A 20,164-nucleotide genomic window follows, 5' to 3' on the forward strand; every position below is an offset into this window, starting at 1 on the left:
TTAGACGTCTTAACTTGCTAGTTTAGCTTTTGGGCAATTTTTCGTTAGGTAGAGAAGCCAATAGACCAAGTTAAGCTCAAAATTGCACGAAACGTGAAAAACTTATGCACGCATAGAATTGAGCATTCCTAAGGCATCAAAATAGACCGTTATACTCTATTTAGTGTTCTTAGAAGTCTTAACTTTCTAGTTTAGCTTTTGGACAACGCTGCGTTAGGTAAAGAAGCCAATAGACCAAGTTAAGTTCAAAATCGCACGAGACGCGAAAAACTTATCCACGCATAGAATTGAGCATTCCTAAGGCATCAAAATAGACCGTTATACACTATTTAGTGTTCTTAGAAGTCTTAACTTGCTCGTCTAGCTTTTGGGCAACGTTTCGTTGGGTAAAGAAGCTAATAGACCAAGTTAAGTTGAAAATTGCACGAAACGTGAAAAACTTGTCTATGCATAGAATTGAGCATTCCTAAGGCATCAAGATAGACGTTATACTCTATTTAGTGTTCTTAGAAGTCTTAACTTGCTAGTTTAGCTTTTCGACAACGTTACGTTAGGTAAAGAAGCCAATAGACCAAGTTAAGTTCAAAATTGCACGAGACGTGAAAAACTTATCCATGCGTAGAATTGAGCATTCCTAAGGCATCAAAATAGACCGTTTTACTCTATTTAGTGTTCTTAGAAGTCTTAACTTGCTAGTTTAGCTTTTGCGCAACGTTTCGTTAGGTAAAGAAGCTAATAGACCAAGTTAAGCTTAAAATTGCACGAAACGTGAAAAACTTATGCACGCATAGAATTGAGCATTCCTAAGGCATCAAAATAGACCGTTATACTCTATTTAGTGTTCTTAGAAGTCTTAAATTTCTAGTTTAGATTTTGGACAACGCTGCGTTAGGTAAAGAAGCCAATAGACCAAGTTAAGTTCAAAATCGCACGAGACGTGAAAAACTTATCCACGCATAGAATTGAGCATTCCTAAGGCATCAAAATAGACCGTTATACACTATTTAGTGTTCTTAGAAGTCTTAACTTGCTCGTCTAGCTTTTGGGCAACGTTTCGTTGGGTAAAGAAGCTAATAGACCAAGTTAAGTTGAAAATTGCACGAAACGTGAAAAACTTGTCTATGCATAGAATTGAGCATTCCTAAGGCATCAAGATAGACGTTATACTCTATTTAGTGTTCTTAGAAGTCTTAACTTGCTAGTTTAGCTTTTGCGCAACGTTTCGTTAGGTAAAGAAGCTAATAGACGAAGTTAAGTTCAAAATTGCACGAAACGTGAAAAGCTTGTCCATGCATAGAATTGAGCATTCCTAAGGCATCACAATAGAGCGTTATACTCTATTAGTGTTCTTAGACGTCTTAACTTGCTAGTTTAGCTTTTGGGCAACTTTTCGTTAGTTAGAGAAGCCAATAGACCAAGTTAAGCTCAAAATTGCACGAAACGTGAAAAACTTATGCACGCATAGAATTGAGCATTCATAAGGCATCAAAATAGACCGTTATACTCTATTTAGTGTTCTTAGAAGTCTTAACTTGCTAGTTTAGCTTTTCGACAACGTTATGTTAGGTAAAGAAGCCAATAGACCAAGTTAAGTTCAAAATTGCACGAGACGTGAAAAACTTATCCATGCGTAGAATTGAGCATTCCTAAGGCATCAAAATAGACCGTTTTACTCTATTTAGTGTTCTTAGAAGTCTTAACTTGCTAGTTTAGCTTTTGCGCAACGTTTCGTTAGGTAAAGAAGCTAATAGACCAAGTTAAGCTTAAAATTGCACGAAACGTGAAAAACTTATGCACGCATAGAATTGAGCATTCCTAAGGCATCAAAATAGACCGTTATACTCTATTTAGTGTTCTTAAAAGTCTTAACTTGCTAGTTTAGCTTTTGCGCAACGTTTCGTTAGGTAAAGAAGCTAATAAACGAAGTAAAGTTCAATATTGCACGAAACGTGAAAAACTTGTCCATGCGTAGAATTGAGCATTCCTAAGGCATCAAAATAGACCGTTATACTCTATTTAGTGTTCTTAGAAGTCTTAACTTGCTAGTTTAGCTTTTGGACAACGTTACGTTAGGTAAAGAAGCCAATAGACCAAGTTAAGTTCAAAATCGCACGAGACGTGAAAAACTTATCCACGCATAGAATTGAGCATTCCTAAGGCATCAAAATAGACCGTTATACACTATTTAGTGTTCTTAGAAGTCTTAACTTGCTCGTCTAGCTTTTGGGCAACGTTTCGTTGGGTAAAGAAGCTAATAGACCAAGTTAAGTTGAAAATTGCACGAAACGTGAAAAACTTGTCTATGCATAGAATTGAGCATTCCTAAGGCATCAAGATAGACGTTATACTCTATTTAGTGTTCTTAGAAGTCTTAACTTGCTAGTTTAGCTTTTGCGCAACGTTTCGTTAGGTAAAGAAGCTAATAGACCAAGTTAAGGTTAAAATTGCACGAAACGTGAAAAACTTATGCACGCATAGAATTGAGCATTCCTAAGGCATCAAAATAGACCGTTATACTCTATTTAGTGTTCTTAGAAGTCTTAAATTTCTAGTTTAGATTTTGGACAACGCTGCATTTGGTAAAGAAGCCAATAGACCAAGTTAAGTTCAAAATTGCACGAGACGTGAAAAACTTATCCACGCATAGAATTGAGCATTCCTAAGGCATCAAAATAGACGTTATACTCTATTTAGTGTTCTTAAAAGTCTTAACTTGCTAGTTTAGCTTTTGCGCAACGTTTCGTTAGGTAAAGAAGCTAATAAACGAAGTAAAGTTCAATATTGCACGAAACGTGAAAAACTTGTCCATGCGTAGAATTGAGCATTCCTAAGGCATCAAAATAGACCGTTATACTCTATTTAGTGTTCTTAGAAGTCTTAACTTGCTAGTTTAGCTTTTGGACAACGTTACGTTAGGTAAAGAAGCCAATAGACCAAGTTAAGTTCAAAATTGAGCAAGACGTGAAAAACTTATTCACGCTTAGAATTGAGCATTGCTAAGGGATCAAAATAAACCGTTATACTTTGTTTAGTGTTCTTAGAAGTCTTAACTTGCTCGTTTAGCTTTTGGGCAACGTTTCGTTGGGTAAAGATGCTAATAGACCAAGTTAAGTACAAAATTGCACGAAACGTGAAAAACTTGTCTATGCATAGAATTGAGCATTCCTAAGGCATCAAAATAGACGTTATACTCTATATAGTGTTCTTAGAAGTCTTAACTTGCTAGTTTAGCTTTTGCGCAACGTTTCGTTTCGTAAAGAAGCTAATAGACGAAGTTAAGTTCAAAATTGCACGAAACGTGTAAAACATGTCCATGCATAGAATTGAGCATTCCTAAGGCATCAAAATAGACGTTATACTCTATTTAGTGTTCTTACAAGTCTTAACTTGCTAGTTTAGCTTTTGGACAACGTTACGTTAGGTAAAGAAGCCAATAGACCAAGTTAAGCTCAAAATTGCACGAAACGTGAAAAACTTATGCACGCATAGAATTGAGCATTCCTAAGGCATCAAAATAGACCGTTATACTCTATTTAGTGTTCTTAGAAGTCTTAACTTGCTAGTTTAGCTTTTGGAAAACGTTACGTTAGGTAAAGAAGGCAATAGACCAAGTTAAGTTCAAAATTGAGCAAGACGTGAAAAACTTATCCACGCATAGAATTGAGCATTCCTAAGGCATCAAAATAGATCGTTATACTCTATTTAGTGTTCTTAGAAGTCTTAACTTGCTAGTTTAGCTTTTGGACAACGTTACGTTCGGTAAAGAAGGCAATAGACCAAGTTAAGTTCAAAATTGAGCAAGACGTGAAAAACTTATGCACGCATAGAATTGAGCATTCCTAAGGCATCAAAATAGACCGTTATACTCTATTTAGTGTTCTTAGAAGTCTTAACTTGCTCGTTTAGCTTTTGGGCAACGTTTCGTTGGGTAAAGAAGCTAATAGACCAAGTTAAGTTCAAAATTGCACGAAACCTGAAAAACTTGTCTATGCATAGAATTGAGCATTCCTAAGCCATCAAAATAGATGTTATACTCTATTTAGTGTTCTTAGAAATCTTAACTTGCTAGTTTAGCTTTTGCGCAACGTTTCGTTAGGTAAAGAAGCTAATAGACGAAGTTAAGTTCAAAATTGCACGAGACGTGAAAAACTTATCCATGCGTAGAATTGAGCATTCCTAAGGCATCAAAATAAACCGTTATACTCTGTTTAGTGTTCTTAGAAGTCTTAACTTGCTCATTTAGCTTTTGTGCAACGTTTCGTTGGGTAAAGATGCTAATAGACCAAGTTAAGTACAAAATTGCACGAAACGTGAAAAACTTGTCTATGCATAGAATTGAGCATTCCTAAGACATCAAAATAGACGTTATACTCTATATAGTGTTCTTAGAAGTCTTAACTTGCTAGTTTAGCTTTTGCGCAACGTTTCGTTACGTAAAGAAGCTAATAGACGAAGTTAAGTTCAAAATTGCACGAAACGTGGAAAACATGTCCATGCATAGAATTGAGCATTCCTAAGGCATCAAAATAGACGTTATACTCTATTTAGTGTTCTTAGAAGTCTTAACTTGCTAGTTTAGCTTTTGGACAACGTTACGTTAGGTAAAGAAGCCAATAGACCAAGTTAAGTTCAAAATTGAGCAAGACGTGAAAAACTTATCCACACATTGAATTGAGCATTCCTAAGGCATCAAAATAGACCGTTATACTCTATTTAGTGTTATTAGAAGTCTTAACTTGCTCGTTTAGCTTTTGGGCAACGTTTCGTTGGGTAAAGATGCTAATAGACCAAGTTAAGTACAAAATTGCACGAAACGTGAAAAACTTGTCTATGCATAGAATTGAGCATTCCTAAGGCATAAAAATAGACGTTATACTCTATTTAGTGTTCTTAGAAGTCTTAACTTGCTAGTTTAGCTTTTGCGCAACGTTTCGCTTGGTAAAGAAGCCAATAGACCAAGTTAAGTTCAAAATTTCACGAAACGTGAAAAACTTGTCTATGCATAGAAGTGAGCATTTCTAAGGCATATACATAGACCATTATACTCTATTTAGTGTTCTTAGAAGTCATAACTTGGTAGTTTAGCTTTTGGGAAAAGTTTTGTTAGGTAAAGAAGCCAATAGACCAAGTTAAGTTCAAAATTGCACGAAACGTGAAAAACTTATGCACGCATAGAATTGAGCATTCCTAAAGCATCAAAATAGACTGTTATACTCTATTTAGTGTTCTTAGAAGTCCTAACTTGCTAGTTTAGCTTTTGGGCAACGTTTCGTTAGGTAAAGAAGCCAATAGACCGAGTTAAGCTCAAAATTGCACGAAACGTGAAAAACTTATGCACGCATAGAATTGAGCATTCCTAAGGCCTCAAAATAGACCGTTATACTCTATTTAGTGTTCTTAGAAGTCTTAACTTGCTAGTTTAGCTTTTGGACAACGTTACGTTAGGTAAAGAAGGCAATAGACGAAGTTAAGTTCAAAATTGAGCAAGACGTGAAAAACTTATCCACGCATAGAATTGAGCATTCCTAAGGCATCAAAATAGACCGTTATACTCTATTTAGTGTTCTTAGAAGTCTTAACTTGCTAGTTTAGCTTTTGGACAACGTTTCGTTAGGTAAAGAAGCTAATAGACGAAGTTAAGTTCAAAATTGCATGAAACGTGAAAAACTTTTCTATGCATAGAATTGAGCATTCCTAAGGCATCAAAATAAACCGTTATACTCTGTTTAGTGTTCTTAGAAGTCTTAACTTGCTAGTTTACCTTTTGGGCAACGTTTCGTTGGGTAAAGAAGCTAATAGACCAAGTTAAGTTCAAAATTGCACGAAACGTGAAAAACTTGTCTATGCCTAGAATTGAGCATTCCTAAGCCATCAAAATAGATGTTATACTCTATTTAGTGTTCTTAGAAGTCTTAACTTGCTAGTTTAGTATTTGCGCAACGTTTCGTTAGGTAAAGAAGCTAATAGATGAAGTTAAGTTCAAAATTTCACGAAACGTGAAAAACTTGTCCATGCCTAGAATTGAGCATTCCTAAGGCATCAAAATAGACGTTATACTCTATTTAGTGTTCTTAGAAGTCTTAACTTGCTAGTTTAGCTTTTGGACAACGTTACGTTAGGTAAACAAGCCAATACACCAAGTTAAGTTCAAAATTGAGCAAGACGTGAAAAACTTATCCACGCATAGAATTGAGCATTCCTAAGGCATCAAAATAGACCGTTATACTCTATTTAGTGTTCTTAGAAGTCTTAACTTGCTCGTTTAGCTTTTGGGCAACGTTTCGTTGGGTAAAGATGCTAATAGACCAAGTTAAGTACAAAATTGCACGAAACGTGAAAAACTTGTCTATGCATAGAATTGAGCATTCCTAAGGCATAAAAATAGACGTTATACTCTATTTAGTGTTCTTAGAAGTCTTAACTTGCTAGTTTAGCTTTTGCGCAACGTTTCGCTTGGTAAAGAAGCCAATAGACCAAGTTAAGTTCAAAATTTCACGAAACGTGAAAAACTTGTCTATGCATAGAAGTGAGCATTTCTAAGGCATATACATAGACCATTATACTCTATTTAGTGTTCTTAGAAGTCATAACTTGGTAGTTTAGCTTTTGGGAAAAGTTTTGTTAGGTAAAGAAGCCAATAGACCAAGTTAAGTTCAAAATTGCACGAAACGTGAAAAACTTATGCACGCATAGAATTGAGCATTCCTAAAGCATCAAAATAGACTGTTATACTCTATTTAGTGTTCTTAGAAGTCCTAACTTGCTAGTTTAGCTTTTGGGCAACGTTTCGTTAGGTAAAGAAGCCAATAGACCGAGTTAAGCTCAAAATTGCACGAAACGTGAAAAACTTATGCACGCATAGAATTGAGCATTCCTAAGGCCTCAAAATAGACCGTTATACTCTATTTAGTGTTCTTAGAAGTCTTAACTTGCTAGTTTAGCTTTTGGACAACGTTACGTTAGGTAAAGAAGGCAATAGACGAAGTTAAGTTCAAAATTGAGCAAGACGTGAAAAACTTATCCACGCATAGAATTGAGCATTCCTAAGGCATCAAAATAGACCGTTATACTCTATTTAGTGTTCTTAGAAGTCTTAACTTGCTAGTTTAGCTTTTGGACAACGTTTCGTTAGGTAAAGAAGCTAATAGACGAAGTTAAGTTCAAAATTGCATGAAACGTGAAAAACTTTTCTATGCATAGAATTGAGCATTCCTAAGGCATCAAAATAAACCGTTATACTCTGTTTAGTGTTCTTAGAAGTCTTAACTTGCTAGTTTACCTTTTGGGCAACGTTTCGTTGGGTAAAGAAGCTAATAGACCAAGTTAAGTTCAAAATTGCACGAAACGTGAAAAACTTGTCTATGCCTAGAATTGAGCATTCCTAAGCCATCAAAATAGATGTTATACTCTATTTAGTGTTCTTAGAAGTCTTAACTTGCTAGTTTAGTATTTGCGCAACGTTTCGTTAGGTAAAGAAGCTAATAGATGAAGTTAAGTTCAAAATTTCACGAAACGTGAAAAACTTGTCCATGCCTAGAATTGAGCATTCCTAAGGCATCAAAATAGACGTTATACTCTATTTAGTGTTCTTAGAAGTCTTAACTTGCTAGTTTAGCTTTTGGACAACGTTACGTTAGGTAAACAAGCCAATACACCAAGTTAAGTTCAAAATTGAGCAAGACGTGAAAAACTTATCCACGCATAGAATTGAGCATTCCTAAGGCATCAAAATAGACCGTTATACTCTATTTAGTGTTCTTAGAAGTCTTAACTTGCTCGTTTAGCTTTTGGACAACGTTTCGTTGGGTAAAGAAGCTAATAGACCAAGTTAAGTACAAAATTGCACGAAACGTGAAAAACTTGTCTATGCATAGAATTGAGCATTCCTAAGGCATTAAAATAGACGTTATACTCTATTTAGTGTTCTTAGAAGTCTTAACTTGCTAGTTTGGCTTTTGGACAATGTTACGTTAGGTAAAGAAGCCAATAGACCAAGTTAAGTTCAAAATGGGACGAAACGTGAAAAACTTGTCCATGCGTAGAATTGAGCATTCCTAAGGAATCAAAATAGACCGTTATACTCTATTTATTGTTCTTAGAAGACTTAACTTGCTAGTTTATCTTTTGTACAACGTTTCGCTTGGTAAAGAAGCCAATAGACCAAGTTCAGTTCAAAATTTCACGAAACGTGAAAAACTTGTCTATGCGTAGAATTGAGCATTTCTAATGCATCAACATAGACCGTTATACTCTATTTAGTGTTCTTAGAAGTCTTAACTTGGTAGTTTAGCTTTTGGGCAAAGTTTTGTTAGGTAAAGAAGCCAATAGACCAAGTTAAGTTCAAAATTGCACGAAACGTGAAAAACTTATGCACGCAAAGAATTGAGCATTCCTAAAGCATCAAAATAGACCGTTATACTCTATTTAGTGTTCTTAGAAGTCCTAACTTGCTAGTTTAGCTTTTGGGCAACGTTTCGTTAGGTAAAGAAGCCAATAGACCAAGTTAAGCTCAAAATTGCACGACACATGAAAAACTTATGCACGCATAGAATTGAGCATTCGTAAGGCATCAAAATGGACCGTTATACTCTATTTAGTGTTCTTAGATGTCTTAACTTGCTAGTTTAGCTTTTGGGCAACGTTGCGTTAGGTAAAGAAGCTAATAGACCAAATTAAGTTCAAAATTGCACGAGACGTGAAAAACTTATGCACGCATAGAATTGAGCATTCCTAAGGCATCAAAATAGACGTTATACTCTATTTAGTGTTCTTAGAAGTCTTAACTTGCTAGTTTAGCTTTTGCGCAACGTTTCGTTAGGTAAAGAAGCTAATAGACGAAGTTAAGTTCAAAATTGCACGAAACGTGAAAAACTTGTCCATGCATAGAATTGAGCATTCCTAAGGCATCAAAATAGACGTTATACTCTATTTAGTGTTCTTAGAAGTCTTAACTTGCTAGTTTAGCTTTTGGACAACGTTACGTTAGGTAAAGAAGCCAATAGACCAAGTTAAGTTCAAAATTGAGCAAGACGTGAAAAACTTATCCACGCATAGAATTGAGCATTCCTAAGGCATCAAAATAGACCGTTATACTCTATTTAGTGTTCTTAGAAGTCTTAACTTGCTCGTTTAGCTTTTGGGCAGCGTTTCGTTGGGTAAATTAGCTAATAGACCAAGTTAAGTACAAAATTACACGAAACGTGAAAAACTTGTCTATGCATAGAATTGAGCAATCCTAAGGCATTAAAATAGACGTTATACTCTATTTAGTGTTCTTAGAAGTCTTAACTTGCTAGTTTAGCTTTTGGACAATGTTACGTTAGGTAAAGAAGCCAATAGACCAAGTTAAGTTCAAAATGGCACGAAACGTGAAAAACTTGTCCATGCGTAGAATTGAGCATTCCTAAGGCATAAAAATAGACCGTTATACTCTATTTAGTGTTCTTAGAAGTCTTAACTTGCTAGTTTATCTTTTGGACAACATTTCGCTTGGTAAAGAAGCCAATAGACCAAGTTAAGTTCAAAATTTCACGAACGTGAAAAACTTGTCTATGCATAGAATTGAGCATTTCTAAGGCGTCAACATAGACCGTTATACTCTATTTAGTGTTCTTGAAGTCTTAACTAGGTAGTTTAGCTTTTGGGCAAAGTTTTGTTAGGTAAAGAAGCCAATAGACCAAGTTAAGTTCAAAATTGCACGAAACGTGAAAAACTTATGCACGCATAGAATTGAGCATTCCTAAAGCATCAAAATAGACCGTTATACTCTATTTAGTGTTCTTAGAAGTCCTAACTTGCTAGTTTAGCTTTTGGGCAACGTTTCGTTAGGTAAAGAAGCCAATAGACCAAGTTAAGCTCAAAATTACACGAAACGTGAAAAACTTATGCACGCATAGAATTGAGCATTCCTAAGGCATCAAAATAGACCGTTATACTCTATTTAGTGTTCTTTGAAGTCTTAACTTGCTAGTTTAGCTTTTGGACAACGTTACGTTAGGTAAAGAAGCCAATATACCAAGTTAAGTTCAAAATTGAGCAAGACGTGAAAAACTTATCCACGCATAGAATTGAGCATTCCTAAGGCATCAAAATAGACCGTTATACTCTATTTAGTGTTCTTAGAAGTGTTAACTTGCTCGTTTAGCTTTTGGGCAACGTTTCGTTGGGTAAAGAAGCTAATAGACCAAGTTAAGTTGAAAATTGCACGAAACGTGAAACACTTGTCTATGCATAGAATTGAGCATTCCTAAGCCATCAAAATAGACGTTATACTCTATTTAGTGTTCTTAGAAGTCTTAACTTTCTAGTTTAGCTTTTGCGCAACGTTTCGTTAGGTAAAAAAGCTAATAGACAAAGTTAAGTTCAAAATTGCACGAAACGTGAAAAACTTATCCATGTCTAGAATTGAGCATTCCTAAGGCATCAAAATAGACGTTATACTCTATTTAGTGTTCTTAGAAGTCTTAACTTGCTAGTTTAGCTTTTGGACAACGTTACGTTAGGTAAAGAAGCCAATAGACCAAGTTAAGTTCAAAATTGAGCAAGACGTGAAAAACTTATCCACGCATAGAATTGAGCATTCCTAAGGCATCAAAATAGACCGTTATACTCTATTTAGTGTTCTTAGAAGTCTTAACTTGCTTGTTTAGCTTTTGGACAACGTTTCGTTGGGTAAAGAAGTTAATAGACCAAGTTAAGTACAAAATTGCACGAAACGTGAAAAACTTGTCTATGCATAGAATTGAGCATTCCTAAGGCATTAAAATAGATGTTATACTCTATTTAGTGTTCTTAGAAGTCTTAACTTGCTAGTTTGGCTTTTGGACAATGTTACGTTAGGTAAAGAAGCCAATAGACCAAGTTAAGTTCAAAATTGAGCAAGACGTGAAAAACTTATCCACGCATAGAATTGAGCATTCCTAAGGCATCAAAATAGACCGTTATACTCTATTTATTGTTCTTAGAAGTCTTAACTTGCTAATTTATCTTTTGTACAACGTTTCGCTTGGTAAAGAAGCCAATAGACCAAGTTCAGTTCAAAATTTCACGAAACGTGAAAAACTTGTCTATGCATAGAATTGAGCATTTCTAAGGCATCAACAGATTGTTGGACCTATGGTACTATATGTCTAATTTTGATGATATTAAATCATTTATAAATGATAATGAAACATTAAAGCAATATTTGATTTATATGAATTGAATTTAAATGACTATATATTCTTGAGATAGTGCTGGAAATTAAGTTTTGAAAACAAACATACATGAACTAAGTTAGAGCATTAATTTTCCAATTATCATATCTTGACCAACTTAGGTCGAAATGACTTGAAACTTGAACCGCATGCACATGAAGGCTTAATATATGTTCTAGGACTATAATCATGAGAAATTAAGTGCATCACATATATATTTGGTCATATGCTTAAATGCCGCCAAAACTAGGTTTTACCTAATTTTGTGCATATGTGTTCTTTGTGAACGTGGTGAACCAAATGAACTCCGATTTAAATGAAATTTCGTGTGCATCTTAGTTTCATCACTATGAACATATTTGATTTAGAAAAGTTCAAGAGAAAAGGCCATTTACACTGAGTTTGCAAAATGACTTTGAATTTACACTTAGAATTTATCGGTTTCACTATTAGTGATCTAATTGCTTGGTTGAGTGATCAAACAATTTCCGATTGTTATGAAATTTTACATTGACATTCTAATACATATAAAATTATTTATCATCCAGTAATATGAATTTTCTGGGTTGTTTTTCTAATGTAATTAACCTATGCGCTCTATATGGCTCAGAATTCAGTATGTTCAAGAGTGGTCGAAGTCCAGTTTCTAAGAATGAGCTTGGAGCTCTAGGAAACTATGAAAAATACTATATTTGCCAACTTTCCACTAAGGCACTTAATCAAGTTGAATGAATCAAACATTGAGGCTATTGGTTGTGGTCTTCATGGAGATACAACTCTTTTCAAACATGTGGGACAAACCTTGTCCTCTCTATCATTAGTGATATATTCTTGTTTGACATTTTCACTCAAGACATGTGCTACCAAGAAAGTTAGGTTGGTGAAATCAAACAAGATCCTTGACATTTTCACTCAAGACATGTGCTACCAAGAAAGTTATGTTGGTGCAATCAAACAAGATCCTTGACTAAGGGATCACTTTTGAAGTCTTTGATTCAAAATGAAGGGACAAGATGGCATAGTACAATCTACATCCATGGCTGAGAATTAAAGAGAGTTTGAATGGTCAAGATTTGAAGACATACATTGATCAAATGGTTGTGCATAAGACAACTTTCTTGCTTGCAATTTTTGACTTAAAAAAGGGAGCATGTGCAACGTCTATATGCTCTATGGTGGAGATTTGTTTGCTCAAATCATCAATGACCAAGATTAGGAGCTGCAATGGATGGTAGAGATCAACTCTTGAAGTTTGATCCAATGGCTGCAAGCATAGGAGAGAATTGCCTTTAAAAGAGGATCTTCCCTTTCCTACAACTTGGAGAAGCAAATTGAAAAATTATCCTTGAGAGAAACCTCTTGCTATCAAGTTCATCAATCATCAAGCTTTCTTGCTATTTGCTACAACAATCTTCTCCAATACAAGCCTCTACAATCAAGGACTTCTCACTACTCTTGCTTTTGCAAAAGGGAAGTTCCTATATCCTTTAGGCTTTGTTTACTTACAATCTAAACCTCTCTTGTTCTTAAAATCCTATCTTTGAGAGTGTTGCTGTAATCTTGAGAGTTCCATACCAAATACCTTTAAGGTAACCTGTGAGAACCTTGGCTGAAAATCCCATTGAGAAATTCCCTTTGTTAGGGGAAATTGTAAACATTGAAGTTTGAGGGAGTTCTTAGAAACCCTTGGTGTAAGGAGTTTTGTGGGTCTCTTAAAACCACACCTTAGTGGAGTTGGGAAAATCCTAGGTTGGTGAATCTAGGTAGTAGACGTAGGAGAAGGTTCTCCGAACTACTATAAATCGCTGTGTTGATTTCTTTGTTTACTTGTTTATATTTACTACTTGTTTCAAACTGCAGGATTTTCAAAACCCTAATCTGTCCGAGATTAGCAGACTGCCTTAAACTTTGAATTTTGATCTGAAATTTTGATATAGTGTTTATTAAGGTGTTGTGACATTGCATATAAAATTTCGTTGCATTTTGACATCATTTGATAGGTAAAATCTGAGTTGAAAAATCTGTGTGCAGTGTGTTGCTTGAAAATCTGTTTTGTGCAATTCTTGATTATTTGATATTTGGTCATTCACTATATTGTATCACATCTTGCATTGGATTGAATATTGATTAGGAAAATCATTAGAGTCCAAATTTGTGTGCTACTTGTTAATTGCCATTAATTTGTTTAAATTGAAAAAGGGATTCCAATTGGAATTTGGGGACACAATTCACCCCCCCTCTTGTGTTAAACTCGATCCGTCACATAGACCGTTATACTCTACTTAGTCTTCTTAGAAGTCTTAACTTGCTCGTTTAGCTTTTGGGCAACGTTTCGTTGGGTAAAGAAGCTAATAGACCAAGTTAAGTACAAAATTGCACGAAACGTGAAAAACTTGTCCATGCATAGAATTGAGCATTCCTAAGGCATTAAAATAGACTTTATACTCTATTTAGTGTTCTTAGAAGTCTCAACTTGCTAGTTTAGCTTTTGGACAATGTTACGTTAGGTAAAGAAGCCAATAGACCAAGTTAAGTTCAAAATGGCACGAAACGTGAAAAACTTGTCCATGCGTAGAATTGAGCATTCCTAAGGCATCAAAATAGACCGTTATACTCTATTTAGTGTTCTTAGAAGTCTTAACTTGCTAGTTTATCTTTTGGACAACGTTTCGCTTGGTAAAGAAGCCAATAGACCAAGTTAAGTTCAAAATTTCACGAAACGTGAAAAACTTGTCTATGCATAGAATTGAGCATTTCTAAGGCATCAACATAGACCGTTATACTCTATTTAGTGTTCTTAGAAGTCTTAACTTGGTAGTTTAGCTTTTGGGCAAAGTTTTGTTAGGTAAAGAAGCCAATAGACCAAGTTAAGTTCAAAATTGCACGAAACATGAAAAACTTATGCACGCATAGAATTGAGCATTCCTAAAGCATCAAAATAGACCGTTATACTCTATTTAGTGTTCTTAGAAGTCCTAACTTGCTAGTTTAGCTTTTGGGCAACGTTTCGTTAGGTAAAGAAGCCAATAGACCAAGTTAAGCTCAAAATTGCACGAAACATGAAAAACTTATGCACGCATAGAATTGAGCATTCGTAAGGCATCAAAATGGACCATTATACTCTATTTAGTGTTCTTAGATGTCTTAACTTGCTAGTTTAGCTTTTGGGCAACGTTGCGTTAGGTAAAGAAGCTAATAGTCCAAGTTAAGTTCAAAATTGCACGAGACGTGAAAAACTTATGCACGCATAGAATTGAGCATTCCAAAAGCATCAAAATAGACGTTATACTCTATTTAGTGTTCTTAGAAGTCTTAACTTGCTAGTTTAGCTTTTGCGCAACGTTTCGTTAGGTAAAGAAGCTAATAGACGAAGTTAAGTTCAAAATTGCACGAAACGTGAAAAACTTGTCCATGCATAGAATTGAGCATTCCTAAGGCATCAAAATAGACGTTATACTCTATTTAGTGTTCTTAGAAGTCTTAACTTGCTAGGTTAGCTTTTGGACAACGTTACGTTAGGTAAAGAAGCCAATAGACCAAGTTAAGTTCAAAATTGCACGAAACATGAAAAACTTACCCACGCATAGAATTGAGCATTCCTAAGGCATCAAAATAGACGTTATACTCTATTTAGTGTTCTTAGAAGTCTTAACTTGCTAGTTTAGCTTTTGGGAAACGTTGCGTTAGGTAAAGAAGCTAATAGACCAAGTTATGTTCAAAATTGCACGAGACGTGAAAAACTTATGCATGCATAGAATTGAGCATTCCTAAGGCATCAAAATAGACGTTATACTCTACTTAGTCTTCTTAGAAGTCTTAACTTGCTCGTTTAGCTTTTGGGCAACGTTTCGTTGGGTAAAGAAGCTAATAGACCAAGTTAAGTACAAAATTGCACGAAACGTGAAAAACTTGTCCATGCATAGAATTGAGCATTCCTAAGGCATTAAAATAGACTTTATACTCTATTTAGTGTTCTTAGAAGTCTCAACTTGCTAGTTTAGCTTTTGGACAATGTTACGTTAGGTAAAGAAGCCAATAGACCAAGTTAAGTTCAAAATGGCACGAAACGTGAAAAACTTGTCCATGCGTAGAATTGAGCATTCCTAAGGCATCAAAATAGACCGTTATACTCTATTTAGTGTTCTTAGAAGTCTTAACTTGCTAGTTTATCTTTTGGACAACGTTTCGCTTGGTAAAGAAGCCAATAGACCAAGTTAAGTTCAAAATTTCACGAAACGTGAAAAACTTGTCTATGCATAGAATTGAGCATTTCTAAGGCATCAACATAGACCGTTATACTCTATTTAGTGTTCTTAGAAGTCTTAACTTGGTAGTTTAGCTTTTGGGCAAAGTTTTGTTAGGTAAAGAAGCCAATAGACCAATTTAAGTTCAAAATTGCACGAAACATGAAAAACTTATGCACGCATAGAATTGAGCATTCCTAAAGCATCAAAATAGACCGTTATACTCTATTTAGTGTTCTTAGAAGTCCTAACTTGCTAGTTTAGCTTTTGGGCAACGTTTCGTTAGGTAAAGAAGCCAATAGACCAAGTTAAGCTCAAAATTGCACGAAACATGAAAAACTTATGCACGCATAGAATTGAGCATTCGTAAGGCATCAAAATGGACCATTATACTCTATTTAGTGTTCTTAGATGTCTTAACTTGCTAGTTTAGCTTTTGGGCAACGTTGCGTTAGGTAAAGAAGCTAATAGTCCAAGTTAAGTTCAAAATTGCACGAGACGTGAAAAACTTATGCACGCATAGAATTGAGCATTCCAAAAGCATCAAAATAGACGTTATACTCTATTTAGTGTTCTTAGAAGTCTTAACTTGCTAGTTTAGCTTTTGCGCAACGTTTCGTTAGGTAAAGAAGCTAATAGACGAAGTTAAGTTCAAAATTGCACGAAACGTGAAAAACTTGTCCATGCATAGAATTGAGCATTCCTAAGGCATCAAAATAGACGTTATACTCTATTTAGTGTTCTTAGAAGTCTTAACTTGCTAGGTTAGCTTTTGGACAACGTTACGTTAGGTAAAGAAGCCAATAGACCAAGTTAAGTTCAAAATTGCACGAAACATGAAAAACTTATCCACGCATAGAATTGAGCATTCGTAAGGCATCAAAATAGACCGTTATACTCTATTTAGTGTTCTTAGATGTCTTAACTTGCTAGTTTAGCTTTTGGGAAACGTTGCGTTAGGTAAAGAAGCTAATAGACCAAGTTATGTTCAAAATTGCACGAGACGTGAAAAACTTATGCATGCATAGAATTGAGCATTCCTAAGGCATCAAAATAGACGTTATACTCTATTTAGTGTTCTTAGAAGTCTTAACTTGCTAGTTTAGCTTTTGGACAACGTTACGTTAGGTAAAGAAGCCAATAGACCAAGTTAAGTTCAAAATTGAGCAAGACGTGAAAAACTTATCCACACATAGAATTGAGCATTCCTAAAGCACCAAAATAGACCGTTATACTCTATTTAGTGTTCTTAGAAGTCTTAACTTGCTCGTTTAGCTTTTGGGCAACGTTTCGTTGGGTAAAGAAGCTAATAGACCAAGTTAAGTACAAAATTGCACGAAACGTGAAAAACTTGTCTATGCATAGAATTGAGCATTCCTAAGGCATTAAAATAGACGTTATACTCTATTTAGTGTTCTTAGAAGTCTTAACTTGCTATTTAGCTTTTGGACAATGTTACGTTAGGTAAAGAAGCCAATAGACCAAGATAAGTTCAGAATGGCACGAAACGTGAAAAACTTGTCCATGCGTAGAATTGAGCATTCCTAAGGCATCAAAATAGACCGTTATACTCTATTTAGTGTTCTTAGAAGTCTTAACTTGCTAGTTTATCTTTTGGACAACGTTTCGCTTCGTAAAGAAGCCAATAGACCAAGTTAAGTTCAAAATTTCACGAAACGTGAAAAACTTGTCTATGCATAGAATTGAGCATTTCTAAGGCATCAACATAGGCCGTTATACTCTATTTAGTGTTCTTAGAAGTCTTAACTTCGTAGTTTAGCTTTTGGGCAAAGTTTTGTTAGGTAAAGAAGCCAATAGACCAAGTTAAGTTCAAAATTGTACGAAACGTGAAAAACTTATGCACGCATAGAATTGAGCATTCCTAAAGCATCAAAATAGACCGTTATACTCTATTTAGTGTTCTTAGAAGTCATAACTTGCTAGTTTAGCTTTTGGGCAACGTTTCATTAGGTAAAGAAGCCAATAGACCAAGTTAAGCTCAAAATTGCACGAAACATGAAAAACTTATGCACGCATAGAATTGAGCATTCGTAAGGCATCAAAATGGACCGTTATACTCTATTTAGTGTTCTTAGATGTCTTAACTTGCTAGTTTAGCTTTTGGGCAACGTTGTGTTAGGTAAAGAAGCTAATAGACCAAGTTAAGTTCAAAATTGCACGAGACGTGAAAAACTTATGCACGCATAGAATTGAGCATTCCTAAGGCATCAAAATAGACATTATACTCTATTTAGTGTTCTTAGAAGTCTTAACTTGCTAGTTTAGCTTTTGCGCAACGTTTCGTTAGGTAAAGAAGCGAATAGACGAAGTTAAGTTCAAAATGGCACGAAACATGAAAAACTTGTCCATGCATAGAATTGAGCATTCCTAAGGCATCAAAATAGACGTTATACTCTATTTAGTGTTCTTAGAAGTCTTAAGTTGCTAGTGTAGCTTTTGAACAACGTTACGTTAGGTAAAGAAGCCAATAGACCAAGTTAAGTTCAAAATTGAGCAACACGTGAAAAACTTATCCACGCATAGAATTGAGCATTCCTAAAGCATCCAAATAGACCGTTATACTCTATTTAGTGTTCTTAGAAGTCTTAACTTGCTCGTTTAGCTTTTGGGCAACGTTTCGTTGGGTAAAGAAGCTAATAGACCAAGTTAAGTACAAAATTGCACGAAACGTGAAAAACTTGTCTATGCATAGAATTGAGCATTCCTAAGGCACTAAAATAGACGTTATACTCTATTTAGTGTTCTTAGAAGTCTTAACTTGCTATTTAGCTTTTGGACAATGTTACGTTAGGTAAAGAAGCCAATAGACCAAGATAAGTTCAAAATGGCACGAAACGTGAAAAACTTGTCCATGCGTAGAATTGAGCATTCCTAAGGCATCAAAATAGACCGTTATACTCTATTTAGTGTTCTTAGAAGTCTTAACTTGCTAGTTTATCTTTTGGACAACGTTTCGCATGGTAAAGAAGCCAATAGACCAAGTTAAGTTCAAAATTTCACGAAACGTGAAAAACTTGTCTATGCATAGAATTGAGCATTTCTAAGGCATCAACATAGACCGTTATACTCTATTTAGTGTTCTTTGAAGTCTTAACTTGGTAGTTTAGCTTTTGGGCAAAGTTTTGTTAGGTAAAGAAGCCAATAGACCAAGTTAAGTTCAAAATTGCACGAAACGTGAAAAACTTATGCACGCATAGAATTGAGCATTCCTAAAGCATCAAAATAGACCGTTATACTCTATTTAGTGTTCTTAGAAGTCCTCACTTGCTAGTTTAGCTTTTGGGCAACGTTTCGTTAGGTAAAGAAGCCAATAGACCAAGTTAAGCTCAAAATTGCACGAAACATGAAAAACTTATGCACGCATAGAATTGAGCATTCGTAAGGCATCAAAATGGACCGTTATACTCTATTTAGTGTTCTTAGATGTCTTAACTTGCCAGTTTAGCTTTTGGGCAACGTTGCGTTAGGTAAAGAAGCTAATAGACCAAGTTAAGTTCAAAATTGCACGAGACGTGAAAAACTTATGCACGCATAGAATTGAGCATTCCTAAGGCATCAAAATAGACGTTATACTCTATTTAGTGTTCTTAGAAGTCTTAACTTGCTAGTTTAGCTTTTGCGCAACGTTTCGTTAGGTAAAGAAGCTAATAGACGAAGATAAGTTCAAAATTGCACGAAACATGAAAAACTTGTCCATGCATAGAATTGAGCATTCCTAAGGCATCAAAATAGACGTTATACTCTATTTAGTGTTCTTAGAAGTCTTAACTTGCTAGTTTAGCTTTTGGACAACGTTACGTTTGGTAAAGAAGCCAATAGACCAAGATAAGTTCAAAATGGCACGAAACGTGAAAAACTTGTCCATGCGTAGAATTGAGCATTCCTAATGCATCAAAATAGACCGTTATACTCTATTTAGTGTTCTTAGAAGTCTTAACTTGCTAGTTTATCTTTTGGACAACGTTTCGCTTCGTAAAGAAGCCAATAGACCAAGTTAAGTTCAAAATTTCACGAAACGTGAAAAACTTGTCTATGCATAGAATTGAGCATTTCTAAGGCATCAACATAGACCGTTATACTCTATTTAGTGTTCTTAGAAGTCTTAACTTCGTAGTTTAGCTTTTGGGCAAAGTTTTGTTAGGTAAAGAAGCCAATAGACCAAGTTAAGTTCAAAATTGCACGAAACGTGAAAAACTTATGCACGCATAGAATTGAGCATTCCTAAAGCATCAAAATAGACCGTTATACTCTATTTAGTGTTCTTAGAAGTCCTAACTTGCTAGTTTAGCTTTTGGGCAACGTTTCGTTAGGTAAAGAAGCCAATAGACCAAGTTAAGCTCAAAATTGCACGAAACATGAAAAACTTATGCACGCATAGAATTGAGCATTCGTAAGGCATCAAAATGGACCGTTATACTCTATTTAGTGTTCTTAGATGGCTTAACTTGCTAGTTTAGCTTTTGGGCAACGTTGCGTTAGGTAAAGAAGCTAATAGACCAAGTTAAGTTCAAAATTGCACGAGACGTGAAAAACTTATGCACGCATAGAATTGAGCATTCCTAAGGCATCAAAATAGACGTTATACTCTATTTAGTGTTCTTAGAAGTCTTAACTTGCTAGTTTAGCTTTTGCGCAACGTTTCGTTAGGTAAAGAAGCTAATACACGAAGTTAAGTTCAAAATTGCACGAAACATGAAAAACTTG

Source organism: Tripterygium wilfordii, chromosome 12 (assembly GCF_013401445.1).
Source record: "Tripterygium wilfordii isolate XIE 37 chromosome 12, ASM1340144v1, whole genome shotgun sequence".
Lineage (NCBI taxonomy): Eukaryota > Viridiplantae > Streptophyta > Magnoliopsida > Celastrales > Celastraceae > Tripterygium > Tripterygium wilfordii.